This window comes from Pseudopodoces humilis, chromosome 4 (assembly GCF_049639895.1).
Source record: "Pseudopodoces humilis isolate 2021_Gansu_Grassland_sample_001 chromosome 4, ASM4963989v1, whole genome shotgun sequence".
NCBI classification, from domain to species: domain Eukaryota; kingdom Metazoa; phylum Chordata; class Aves; order Passeriformes; family Paridae; genus Pseudopodoces; species Pseudopodoces humilis.
In genome coordinates this window covers 14,119,290-14,133,731 of record NC_142203.1, presented here as the reverse complement: position 1 = coordinate 14,133,731, position 14,442 = coordinate 14,119,290, and the positions used below count along the sequence as shown (strand labels likewise).

The 14,442-nt window shown below is 38.5% G+C and overlaps 1 long non-coding RNA gene across 1 annotated transcript; it reads right to left on the bottom strand.

Moving 5' to 3' along the window:
- Nucleotides 1-5,621: 5,621 nt before the first annotated feature.
- LOC148184450 (uncharacterized) lies at nt 5,622-12,641 on the bottom strand. The gene is made up of 4 exons (XR_015772413.1): nt 12,503-12,641; nt 10,436-10,501; nt 7,350-7,435; nt 5,622-6,969 (listed from the first exon to the last, which is right to left on the bottom strand). It is a non-coding gene; the product is annotated as an uncharacterized LOC148184450 (long non-coding RNA).
- Nucleotides 12,642-14,442: the final 1,801 nt, after the last annotated feature.

Sequence of the window (14,442 nt, the reverse complement as noted above, 5' to 3'; positions counted from 1 at the left end):
TATTGGTTTGGGTTTGTTTTTTGTTTGTTGTTGGCTTTTTTTTTTTTTTTTAAATTAAACTATCCAAAAGCAAAAAGCAGGGACTAGTAACAAGGAAAAGGACAAGAACATGAGAATCAGACAAGAATATTCTTCTTCCTTGACAAGCAAATCCTAATGCCCACACCAACCCATGCTCTAACAAAGGCTACAAGAGATTGAAAAAAAAAGGAATAAATTGCACTTTTCAGATGTATTATTGCAAGGAAGTTGTATGAACAGACCAGACAAAGTGAATCCCAGAGTAAAAAAATCACACTGAGAACCAAGTCTCAGATTTTTCTCCATGATAGTCCAATGAACCAAACATTTTTCTGAAATCCTTGTCCTTTTGGCGCCTTTCCCGACAGTGCAGCCCTCCTTGCATTATGTGAGGCATTTGTTTAGCGTCCTGAGAGCTGGCAGTGAGGAGCCAGGCTCTGTCCCGAGCAATGCGGGAGGCACAAGACTGGAAGCGCTGATTAACATTGTGGGGCTGGCATGTCATAATTAGCAGTGGGGGGACAGCGGCATGCATGACAATTCTGCATGGCATGCTGTCCTTTTCTCTCCAGTGCAGTCCCCATTTCACTTCTAATGTGCAAAAGGAGAGATTATTCACCAGGGTGGTAGGCATATCAGGAACATGATGATGTCATTAATCTTCTGTCAAGTCGGCAAGTATTTTGCAAGGCTTTAAATAAAATTTAAAGAGGGAAAGAGGGAGAAAGAGAGGATGCTTTCCTGGAGTTACCATTGCTACAATACCAACAATGTTGTGATTTACTGGTAAAAGTACCTTAAAAATCCCTTTTAATTTTTTTTTTTTTAACTTCTGTACAGAAAATGGAACAAAAAATGAGATTCTTAGACTGTAATATATATTTTCTAATAAATTTTCTTGTCCTATCTATGAAAGACATAGTTGATCAAATGAAGTACAGAATGTAACTTGTGTCTGTACTGGTTGTACTGTACTGTACACCTAGCTGTTCCTACAGGTGTAAATGTCAGAAAGGAAGGGAAAGAAAGTGATAGTGGGTACAATATGAAGTCTTTTCAGAAAGAATGTTTGATAGATAGTCTTACCAGTTACAAGTAGCAAAGATATAACTGACTTATGTAGGTTATCCTTAAATATCCATACAATGTTTTCTGCTTGGGCCTCATATATTTTATGTCTTTTGTCCTGTCTCAGCTGAGATACCAGGACACAGAAGAAAACAGGAATACTCATCTCTGACAGAGATTTCTGCCTTGGAAACCAACTTGATGTCTTTACTGTCTACACAAACTCATGAAATGGCTCAAACAGAGCTGAAAATACAGTTTTGAGGTGTTGTGGCCTGGATCTCTGAAAAGGTGTAAGTCAAGACAATTACATTAATACAACATGTTTCTCTTCCTCAATATGTAAAATACCTTTTTTTAGCTATGTAAAGTTAAGTAAACAAGCTTTAAAATGGGATTATTTCAGTAATAATGAATAATTATCACTTGCTCTTGGAAATTAAAACAAACATTTAAAAAGAGGAAGAAGCTCTTTATGACTTCTTCGTATCATCAAAAAAATCCTGTCTGTCTGAAGTTGCTCTGTGATCAGGAGCAGTAGAAATAACTTCAATAAAATTAGGTAGTCAAATTGGCATGATAAATCAAAAAATTATGTCATGTGTGTTTCATATATTTCTGCCATTTATTAGAAAGATATCCGCATATCTTACTCAAAACATTAATACTGATTTGAGAGCTAGAGCATAGCTGATGTTTCTTTTATTTTTCCTGACAATAGTCAGTTGCTTTTACACAATCTGCTTATATTATTACTTTACCGAGACACAGCAAAATTTTACAGTTTTCAAAGGTCACACAGTGATAGTTGATTTTATTTCAATGCTAGAGACTTGTATTAAATTAATTAAACTAGGCACTTTTTTCTCCCACCTTTTTTCAGGGTCACATTTTTGTCCTACCTTGAGTAGGTGTAGAAAAGAAGACAAAGATTTGAATCATAAGATCACTTTGGCATGCAAGAATCAAGGAAATTTTAGATAAAACACTCTTAAGTGATTGAGGGGAGTACTATACTAAGTGGGACTGGGAAAAGAAAAAGAACTTTTCATTTCCCTGTTGGTTTTTTAACTCAGTTAAAGCTGAATTGAGTTTAGACTTCAGCTGCAATTCCAGACTATCAGGAAGTTCAATACACTTAAAAGAAGGGAATATAAGTGAAAAATGGGAAGACATTTGCTTGAGGAAGGAAACCAACATGTTTACTTTACTTCCCTCAGCAGATTTTGTAAGTCTCTTGTAAGCTTCTCATAAATTTTTTTGGAACTTGACTGCTTCCTAGAGGGCAGCTTCAGCCTTGTCTGCCCAGTGAAACAACTGGATGCACCCTGATTTGTGTCTGTGTGCCCCCAGTATATGCCTTGGGCCATGCTCCTGAACCTCAGGTTTGTGATGGCAGGAGGGCTAAGGGCTCAATCCCTAATTCTCTGGGTGACTGGATTTACTGCTGGAAAAGTACTTCCTGGACCAATATTTATGGTTAGGTCATGCAACCACCTTAGGAGATGGGTAAAAATGTCTGTCTGGAAAGCAGCTGAGTTTTCAGACTCCTCCACTCCTACTGAAAGGGTTTGCAGAATCCCCTAATGGCTGAGAATACTCCTTTGATTACAAGCACACACTTACTCATTGCAGTTCATATACATTTCTTTCTCGTGCCAATAATGTCCTTCTGTAGAAGTTGTTGATTACTACTTATATATTTATAGACTGCAGTCATACCCCTCCTCAAGTTTTGCAAACTAAAAGAACCCAGACCTTTTCATTCCCTCTCAGGAGCCAGGCTCCTGGTTTCCCTGTATGCCCTAGCAGGCTGCCCCTGTCCATGAGTCAGCCCTGGTGAAGGTTTCACCAGGCTGGTCACAGCTGTGAATGTTATTTCAAATGTATTTTCATGGGTGCTTTACATGCTGGAGAACATACTTCTGAATTTTTACAGGAATATCTCACCTAGCAGGGTTTTTTTTGTCTTGTTTTGTTTGTTTTTTTTTCTTTTATTTTGTTGTTTTGTTTTGGTTTTTTTTTTGCAGCAACATTACAAACTCATAATCTTATAGTGTATAATGAGTCTAACAAAGTATTTCTCCTTCTCCTTACTTCCAACTGACGAATTCCAGCTGATAGCAGAAATTCCTGCTTTTAGCCTTCAAGTTCATGCTGTTGCACTTTGTACTATTAAATCTCATCACAGTTCTTTATCTTCACTCTTCAAGCTCATCCAGTTTTTTCTCTGAATAATGCATCACAAAAGTGCTGGCGTACTGCACTACTTACTGTTAAAACAGGCAGACCATGTGTTTTTCTCACAACAGGTTACAAGCTGAACTTCATCTGCCTGTCTCATAGCTCTGCAGCCTGGTAATATTCTTCTTTGGACCATACTCTGTGAGCAGAATACTTCTGGGAACTGTACTACATTATTTTCTCTGAGGACCTCCTTTATATTTGCAGTTTTTGGTAGTTTGAGAACAAAAGATATCAGAGTGAGGGAGTGACTAGCAAATGAAGGACAATCATTTTCAGGTGTGAAGCCATCCTGGGGATTTTTTTTAAAGCCTCCTACTTTCCTACATGGATGTCAGTATCATGAAATCCAGATGTTGCTGGCTTCTGTTCAACACAGCTCTTATCTGAAATGGAAGTCAGACTGAAAAGAGAGTGGAACAGGACTCTGGAAACCAAAAACAGGGTCAGGGGATGATCCAGCAGCTATACCAAGTTTCCATATTAGCAGGGGTCATGCTTCTTTCCTTAAGATTAACCCATTCCATCTTCCTTACACATGTGCAGAGGGACACGTCCTTGGCTGAATGAAGTCCTGGATGCTTTGGTCCTAAAGGAGCTGAGGCAGCTTGTTTCACTGCAGGACCTGAAGACCAGAACAATTGTTCTCTCACCTTCTTCAGATCCTGGAGTGAATTAAAAACACGTATGTGAAGATAGGTTGGGCTTTAGGATTCTTCTCATAGTCTTACTATAGTGGCAAGTTAAGGTCATTTGACTGACTTAGAACTGTATTTATCAGACTGTATTCATGTTACACTACTAGGATTTCTTTTAGGAATAACCACAAGACTGAATTTGCTGCATCTATAGTTTCTGGCGTGTGGGTAACTATCACAACAGCTGTCTTCCTTTTGAATGACTATATGTACTTTATGTTTCAATCAATTTTAACGTTGTTCCTTGGTCTCTGACTGAAACACCACATTATGCATATAGATCTATCTGCATGGATTTTTAGCAGAGGGTGTTTGACAAAGAGGAGGGCTTGAACAAATTTCAATAACTGATTGTTGTGAAAATATATGCTCTAACATTCCACAAAATGATCTCAAATTAATTTTTTCTTGAACTGGAGCTGCATTTGTTCCAGGTCCCTTGCTTCATTATTTGTATATTTTATTTCATATTTTCATGTTATAAACTCCACATTTCTAAATGTTGTGCCATGGAATAGTTTGGAAAATGCATTGTGTTCTCAGGCAGGATTTTGTACTGTTTGCTCTCTATCTTCTGTGCTTTCTTCCACTGTAAAATTTGTTGCTGTACAGGAGCTGTGCCCTGGCTTCTGCAAGAATTTACCTTAACAGGGTAAGGCATGTAATAAATAATCCTTCAGTATATGCAATAACTAACTTTTAAGACTACCATTAAATCCTTTTAAAGCAGAGTGATTAGGTTCCCATTTTGCACGTTTCTTCAGATTTTGATTTGAGCCGAAATGTTTCTTTAGGCTATTCTGCAGCTGTGCTCACTTTCCTGATAGTGATACTGTTAGTCATTCAAATCTGTCTTGTGCTATTGTAACCTGCTGTTAGCCCATTAGTTGCAATCTGTGGGAGGAGAAGAAGACAAATTGTGTCACTATTTCTTATCAAGGGACCACACAGTTGTTTGCCACTTTGACTCTGTGATGGATAGTTATCTTGAAAAGTGACAGGTGTGAGACTGGAAATTTAGAAGGAAACAATGCAGGAGCTCAGTAGCATTTTGTTATTGACACTTGGTAGATAACAACAGTGTTAATCAATCTCTTGTGTTGTTTTTAATGCCCTATTCTTTTTGTCTTCAAGATGCAGTTTTTCTCATCAAACTGACATGGCAGGAAAAAGGTTCAAGTAGATAGCAGACATTTTTCCTTTACAGAGTACTGGACACAAAATGTCAGATTCCATGACAAATAAATATTTGTTTCCTTTGGCAACTTCTTAAAAACTTCTAGAAAATGGGTCAGGGGATGGAAAAAGTAGAGTTTACATATCTGAAATTACTTACAAGTAGGCATCCTGTCTTAGAAACAGTCTTTTTTCAACTTTATTGTCAGCAGGCTTTTTTATCACTGTATTTCAACAATTTAACTTGCTATAGCCCATCTCTTATTACTTCCTTCCTAGATATGAGCTAAAGAGATGAAAAAAAGATTGATGCCCTGAAAGTTAAATGACTTAGATTTGTTCAAAGCCACACAGTTTAAGGAAATACAGATACAGGACAGTTTCTCCCGGTATTTCTGACTAGATTTGGTTCCTTTATGGCCTTCAAAAAACTGAATAATAGTACAAAATTCACAGTTTTCAAAAAGGTTAGAAGTGGTTTGCAATATTTCTGGGAAGCACAGAAAAAAAATGACAGGAGATTATGTGTGAGCTGAGGTTCGTGTTACATAAAGATATCTGGTAAGAGCTAGAGTTTAGTTCAGAGACATCAATGAACATGAGAGTCCTGCTGTACTAGCATGAAATGAGAGGCTTGGGTAGAAAGAGTTCACAGCCGAAATAACCAAGATGGGAAATGAGGAGGATGTTATTGTTACTTACTTAAATGTGTAAAATTATATAAACAATGGTGACTGTGTTGGGGCCTCCGGGAAGTTTGAAGGATCAACGTCTAAGAAGATCAATCTCTAAGACCATAAGCTCTCATCTGATCTACAGGGCATTGGTAATTAATCTTAGTTTTGGATGTATCTGTTTGATTTATTTCTTTGTCTTGTCCTGTTATCTTGTATAAACCAAGACTTCTACGTGAATGTTCCAGATGGTAAAGGGAAAATTCTAAGCCTTCCAGTGGTTCTACAATAAAGGACCTGCTTGCTTATACTCCGTGCTTAATTTTGACAGTGTAATAATTTGATGTATATTTGTTTGGCGAACGAAATAACGTGGTTTTTGACAGAAAACAAAACAGAAAATGCATAGTAATTCATTTTAATAAGCCTGAGGGTTGGCTGTCCTGCTCACAGATTGTTCTAAAACATGAAGAAACATCCAGCAAAGCCTGCACACATGGATGTCCCCGCAGCTGTCCTGACATGATTTCAGATGGGGTCAAGAGCTTTATGGTAAGCAGGATGTTCTCTGCTGCTCTTCAACTCCTACATTGTGGCACAGCAGGTTGTTGAGTTGGTGTAAAGGAACATTTGTTCCCTAATTCAGGTTTTCAAGGTCTAGCTGGAAGAAACAGATTCTGGATGCATTTTGCCCTCATCTGCTTACTTCTCCTCAAAAATTTACATCTGTTTTGTCATGTACCATCTGCATGGCTGTGCTTTGCAAGGGGAGTTGTGATGTACACTATGCCAGCTTCTGTCTGACAGACATTTGCACAAACTCCTTTCATCTCCGCTGTGGGAAGTGTTAAGGATGGGAAGTGGTACACCACTGCAGTTCTACAAGGTCTCTACCAACTTTCCACATCAGCTTGCTTTCACCACTTTCCCCTTGCCTTCTGAGCTGGAGTAGCTGTCAATGAAATCTCAGAGAGGTCTCATTGGATGTGAAGCTCCTGTCAGGCAAAGCTTGAGGAGTATTTATCATGTGATCTTCATTTATGAGATTTGGGAAAATTGCCGCTGTCCATCCAAATCACATTCAGGTTCTGTGAGAGGAGCAGTAATCAACAACAGTACTGTAGGAAATAAGGAATTCCTATGAACAAGCATTAGCTAGCAACTTCTCATACAACACTTGGCCTTTAGCAGTACCAGCTGACCACCCAGTTTGGAACAATAAATACCAGTGACATCTGTTCCCATGTCACTGTGGCTTTCCTGAGCAGAAAGGTAGTTTGGGTACTTTATAGCTGCCACATGTCTGACATTGTTGTTTCATAACCTTGTGCTCCTGCTCTTGCACCCCATGCCCTTAAACCTTGGCTCTTGAATGCTTGTCTGCCTTCCACCTCCATAACAGCTGAAAGGCACAAATGCCCAACAGCAGCTGGGATTCTGAAGAAAAAACAGCAATAAAATAACATACCTCTGAGATGAAGGAGATACATAGGTTTCTGAATGCTTGGGTGGCAAGTTTTAGTCATCCATGATAGACAGAATTTGATATTTTACCTAGTGTTGGTCAAATAGAGGAAGTATATCAGGAAAATATTTAAGATGCTCCTGTCACTAGGACCAGTGATCTACATTGACATCCAGTGTAATTGGAAACTTTCTGTGAAATACTGCAACACTGCAGCCCAGCTACTTGAAAGTATTTGAAAACTGTTGAAATCCAGCTATTTTTTCAGACAGAACAGACAAAAAAAATCTTTTCACTGAGTGTGCCATTGTTCAAAACAGAGCAAAGACTGCATTAAAGCAGAAATTATCAGGCTGCAGCGTACATATTAATCATTATATCTGAAATACTTCCAAGTGATACTCAGAAACTGCTTTGGGTTGTCTTTGTGCCACATATTCACAGCCTGTGGCAAACAAAGGAAAGCCTGAGGACTCCAGCATTAATATGGCTTCCTTGTGCAAAGGGAATTAAATACTTAAATATCATTAAAGATCTACACTTTACTATCCTACTTTTAAAATAGGGATTATTTTATAACATTTCTGCTGGTTACTATTATACAAATATCTAGGAAAAAGGAGTGTTTGATAGTGTGCTGTGTTCAGTACATATTATGGTGGGCCTTGATTTTGACTGGGTCTTGATAGCAACTCTAATGAAAACAAACAATAATAATAGCTTAAGAATATCAAACAGAAGAGGAGAACAGAATGGCTTTTATGCTTAGAAAAAGATTGGATCAATTGATCTAGATTCCAGAAAGCAGTAGATGAGAAGACAAGTGTAACTTGTTATTGTTAGAAAGTAGAAATCTGTTAGCCTTTGATTTACTTGTAATACTGTTTAGCACACTGTTAAGTACAAAAAGAGTCAGGAGAACATAATATATCAGTGTAGTTGCTGATATTCTTTGGGAAAAGCGAGTAAAGAACAAAAAGAATAGGCATGAGAGAATTTTTATCTAATACAATCCTTTGCTCAGTCTTGAGCAATGCTCTATCTAACAAAATTCTTTTCTCCCTCGTTAAGCAGAACAGGGTTCAGATGAAATGAAATAATTTGCAGATGAATTGCGAGTATGTCCTGTCACGCATGCCCTCCTAACAGCATGTCTCTCTGGCCTGTTGAAACACTTACATCATATGGAGAGACCTGAAAACTTTGAACATTTTGGTCCACTGCCAAGAAAAACTATTTATCAGTGGCACATACTGTGCAGATATATACCACCAGAACAGATTTTTAACAAGGAACGAACATTAGGACAAGACCCTTTCCCTTCCCCTAGTGCATTAAGACAGACTGGGATACTGTGCTCTCTTCTCCAGGACCTTCATGAAGAAGCCTCAAATCTAGCTTAGTAAAGCAGCTCTGTTAAACACAGTATCAGGGAGCTTACAAGATTCAAAGCCATTAATCTCACAAGCCTTCAGAGAAGCAGTGCCATGCTGTTCTCACATTTTATGGATGGAGAAGTAAGGTGCAGGAAGTTTATGTGGATGGTCTGTAGGTGGCTGTAGGTGGTAGTATGTCCTTGCAAGCCTGGAAGGGCAGGTGTGGAATGGTTGGCTGAACTACATTGAATTCTTTCTCCATAAAATGCAGCCTATGTGTTTAAGAAGAAGTACCAGCTCTGCTGCAGGGTAGCTGTTGACTCAGAACCAGCCCATAAGCATCTCAGCACATTCACAGTAGGCACATATTCCTCAAAGGAATTTCTGGACTACTAACTCATCAAATTAGGCATGAGTTTTGAGAATGCACTTTTTCTCCATTGCACCTGTATAGAATAGTGTGTCATGAGAAAGACTTTATTTCCTTTGGCAGTCAAACTGACACCATCAAAGAAGCTCAGGGAGAGGGAGCTCAAAGATGCCATTAAGAATTTCAGGCAGGTATTGTTTGAGCTGGAGGGGGTTGTTATTCTTACCTGTTGGTATGCTCCAGTGGTCAGCTAGATCAAAAGCTCTGCTCAGCAGCCAATTAATATATTAATATCAAGGAAAATAGAAACAAAAAAAACCCAAAACAAACAAATAAAACTGAAAAGAAACAGTATTAAATTTTTGATAAAGAAAAAGCAAGTGGCTGCAATATAGTCTGCAAGTGCCTTGCAGGAGGGCTGGGATAAATTACTATAAGATTAAATTACTGTTCTTGTCCTTTTGGGGAGGTTTAAGTCTTCAACTTTAATATTTCTTTGCTGCATTAGCTGCATTTGCATTTATCATTGGCTTTTACAATGGAATTTTCAGAGGACTTGACATTTTGAAGTCCTAATTTAGCGCTTGGTCCTACTGCCTTTGAAGTCAACGAGAAGATTGCCACTGTATTCAGTGAGAAGTTGGATCAGGCTTTATAATCACTACATTGTCTCATAATCTCACAGCTGGTAAAAAACATTTAGAAGTGTGGTATAAAAACTGTGATACTGCTGGGATGAGTTCAGTGAGAAGCAGAATCCCTTCACATTTAACATAAGTTTAACAATTTAAACAGATTTTAGAATTAGGTGCTCTCTTTACTCAGTAGTATCAGATGACTCTTCCCAAAATTTACTGAGAAGGGTCTCTATATTTGCTCTCTGATCTGCCTGAATCCTTTGATATGCTTTTGTTTCTTTAACTCCAAATCAAAGAATGAAATTTCCCTCTCTCTGTCACCACAGGAGAAAATGTTCTGCAAAATGGTCGCTTTTCCAGTGCTTTGCTAAAATGGCTGCTGCTAGGATTAGGTCTAGAAATCATGGCAATTGCAAATGCTAGCCCTTTTCCCATTACATTTCACAGTTTGTATATGATCAGCTACACTGTGTTCTCGCTGTGCAGATGCTCAGATTGCTGAGATGAACAAATTGAGGGCAGATCCTTTCAAAATGAATTGAGGCTTCACAATTGTTTTGTGAATGACTATTTATTATGATTATAAACTAGAGGGTGAATGTTTCTGCTGAGATTGAGGCGTCCCCAACACTCAGGTGAGGTTGGTGTTTTGGCTGATCTGACAAGACAGGTTAGGTTGACCTAAACAGGAGGTATGTTACTCACATGCAACCGTGTTTCTCTGTGTCCTTCAAGTAAACTTGCAAGTATCAGCCCAAAGAGGTCTAAATGCTGATTAAGGACAAAACATAAAGGCAGTGGTCTCAGAAGTGTCTAGGTGACCAAAAGCACTGACCTAGTTCCCTAATGATATTGTAATGATCTTCACCTTATTATTTTTTTGCTTTTTTCCTTATTTTTATTTTTCTGCTGTCCCATATAATAGATTATATCCCATGCTGATGCTAAATACTGCCTGTATGTGTATGATCTTTGTTACCTCTATTGACTTCTCTTCCAGACTCAAATTTGTAAAGCTTCAGTACCCATACATATTCTAACAAAAATCCACAAGGAGGAAGACAGAATAATCCTCCCTATCATGCTACAGTAGTAATCTAGTTTAGTGAAATCTTGGAGCATAGGTTAAACCAGAGAACTATTTCTGCCTTACTGATGTGGTTTACATGAGGCACAGAGCCTGAGGAGAGAATGATTTCCTTGTAACGCATCCATCCATCCATTACTTTGTATACTGAACAAATCAATTGACTTGTTTATGACATGCCTTATGTTTGGGGAATCCAAAATTCTGATTCACTTCAAGTCCTTTCAATTATAGTATATTCATTGCAAATGGATGTTTTAATGTTCAACTTGAGAGTTTTATAAGCTATGCAAATATTTTATTTGTGTATTATTCTGGTGCTCACAGCCAAAACTTGATATCAAATTTTTCAGAAGGATATTTTATCTTACAGAAACCTAAGGAAATTCATATTCCCAAAACTTATTTTTCATTTGCAGATTTTACATGATAGTCTACCTTAATTTTTATGCTTTAAAAGTTTTCTCTAGTAAGGAAATGAAGGTATAATACCAGTCTCTGATGCTTAAAAATACATACATAAATCTTTGGTCAATTTGACTAAAGTAAGGAGTGTAATAAGACAGTGTTTTATGTTGGGACTTTTTTTGATGTTGTAGGCTAGCTGTGGAAAGGCTGCACATTCTACCGTAAAGCTCTTCTACTTGTATACTGCATTTTGAAGAATCTCCTGAAATTTTCAAGGAGAGGCCAATTGCAGGAAATCAATTGAAGGAACAAAACTGAGCGATGCTGAACCAAGTATGGGTGCACTGCTAGATAGCAGACTTATCCTTTCTCTACAATATTCCTAGAGAGAAACTCTAAAAATCAAATTAAGCACAAAAATATTAATGCCAGACTAACAGCAGTTGTGAAGAAAGATTCATCAGATGTTGGTAGAAGAAAGGTTATTTCTAAACATCAACCCCTGAAAAGAAATCAACCCCCAGCCCACAAAAAAAAAATCTCTCAGACCCACAGGCATTTGAGGTACCAATAGTTATTGAGACATCCAATCCTCACCAGGATAAAGATATTGTCAAATATAAATCCTCTAATGTGCACATCCTAAAAAGCTCTGAACCCTTTTTTTGTAATGTTTTCCTGAGGCCTGGTGTGTCTTCCTTATTCTCAGGGCTGAGCTGTCATTTCTTGTAATCCATGCAAAGGTCCCTTGGATATAGATCCTCAGCAGCCTATGGTAGCCCTTATCTTTTTATTTGTCCCATATTTTTGCTTTCCATCGCTCTTCTTCCTGCCTCAATCAGTCATGCAAGAGGTCTCTCAACACAATTTTTCCATATTTTAGTTTGCTACGGAACTGTGAGCTATTACCTATCCCCACTACCTAATCAGCTTATTACTTTTCTTATCACTTAGATGCCTGTGTTTCTGATGATGGCTGAAGAGGGGGAGCAGTGATGAACCTCACAGCCCTGCTGTTCCACAAAGAACACAGAGTTCTTTATGACTCCTTCTTTAATTAACCACCAAAGCCACAGACAATTTTTCTGATCCATGAACGCTACTGAATTCACCAATGTTTTTTAGTGACAGATTCCACAACACCAGATCATATCACAGAACAGAACTGTAGAGTCATCAAGGCTGGAGAAGTCCTCCAAGATCATCAAGTCCAAAATTTAACCAAATAGCACCTAAATATCCACTAAACTGTATCACAGCCTATCATGTCTACTAACCTTCATGTCCAGGGAAGGTGAATCCACTGTTTCCATGGGGAGCATGTTCCAATGCTCACCCACAATTTCAGCAAAGAAATTTTTCCTAATATCCAACCTGAATATTCTCTGGAGCAACTTTCCTCTTGTCCTATTGGTAGTCGTCTGGGGGAAGGGGCTGACCTCCACCTGTCCACAATCTCTTTCAAGGTAGCTGTAGAAAGCAAACAGGTGCCCCTTAGCCTTTCTTTCTCCAGCTGAAACAATCCCAGCTCCCTCAGTTGCTCCTCATCAGACTTGTGCTCCAGATACTTCCCCAGCTGTATTGCCTTTCTCTGGGCAACTATTCCTCTTTCCACAGAGGCTGAATGCAGAACAGAACAAATTTCTTTTCCTTTAGTATATCTTACTTCTCTGAATAAAAATGTGCCATAAAAAATAATATATAACTTGTTGTTTTCTTCATTTCCTTGTCTTTTAAGTACCCCTGATTTCCACTTTTTGCTTTCTTTATGAATCGTACGCTCACACACACACACACAGACCCTAACTGGTATCTGAAAGCTGTACTTCCTCTTCCTGGATAACCTAAGTTTTGCAACTCAGGCATTAGTACTTAGGTACGTGCTGAAATGCTCTCCTGAGTCCGAGCCTGAGTATTTAACAATGTGAAGTAAAATGGATGGACGTTTTAATGTTTCCTCTTGTATGTGAAGTACTCTTTTATCTCTGTATATTAGGAACATATTTTTGGGATCATTTTGAAATAATGCTTTCTTGTTTAACCCTAAAGCAGAAACACACATCTTGAATCGCCCAGTGTGCTTTTCACTGGGAGATGCAGGAGTGGACATTAGCTGTACAATTTTGAAATAGTTTGTATGATTGTGGGTGCTTGATTTGCAAGGTTGCACCCACAGCTCATCATTCCATGGCCAACAGCAAGGACACTTTCCAGAAGAGCATGGGTGAGGCATTGATCCTTCCTCATGAGTGCTGTTTTTCCTGATTTATAGAGAAGAATGGCATTTCTCAGAAGACACTCATCAGAAGGCCATCAAGCTCAGAATTTTCTGACAATTTTTCTTGTTCTCTGTAGTTCTACAGGAATAACCTCAAACACTGTTGCTGGAAATCAGCCAGTAGAGTTATTTTGAAGTTTGTTTTATGGTCTGGCTAACAAAAAAATACACCATTAAAGAAAGGAACCTGCTAAGTCATAGGTCAGCTCTTCATGGGGCTAAAAGAAAATTGTATGCAATAAAAATAGATTGCATGCATTTCCATGTTAAACAGCATGAAAGAAACAACAGCATTTACAGTACATTAAAATGAAAATGCCTTCTCCCACCCATAATAAAAAGTTCGAGTTCAGGGTCACTTCCTAATAGGTGTTATTTTCTCTGTTTTAATAAAGTATTTTAACACCTGTGTTCCACACCAGAGAGTATTGTCATTTTTTCCACTGATTGGCTTAATGAATTGCTGAAGTGGGGGGCACGAGCGCTCCTCAAATTCTGCTACTTCATGCCAAGCACAACCCGCAGAAGGAGGAAGCCAGAGAAAGCAGCAACTGCCCCTAATTACAAACAGACGTCTTCCAGTCCAGAGAAGAATGGGGAGGTTTTAAGGATGGAAAAAGGTCAGGAAGCCCATCTAGGTCAGCCAGTCTCCAGCTTTGAATTGGCACTTGTACTACCCTCACCCACCCCCAAAGCCTTACACACAGACTATTTTTGTTCTCCAAATAGTTGCCCAGTGTGTGCTGAAAACTATTTATACTCTTTGGGATTGCCTCTGTCCTTAGTGCTTTTCACCATACAGACTGGTTATCTTTGCTGAGTTAGACACCAAACCTCCTGTGAACGGGGAGCTCTTTCACTCTTATACAAGTCAGCAAAAAGCTCTGAAAAAATGAAACTCTCATTGCAGGAGAATTATGTGCTTCCATGGATCTTTTT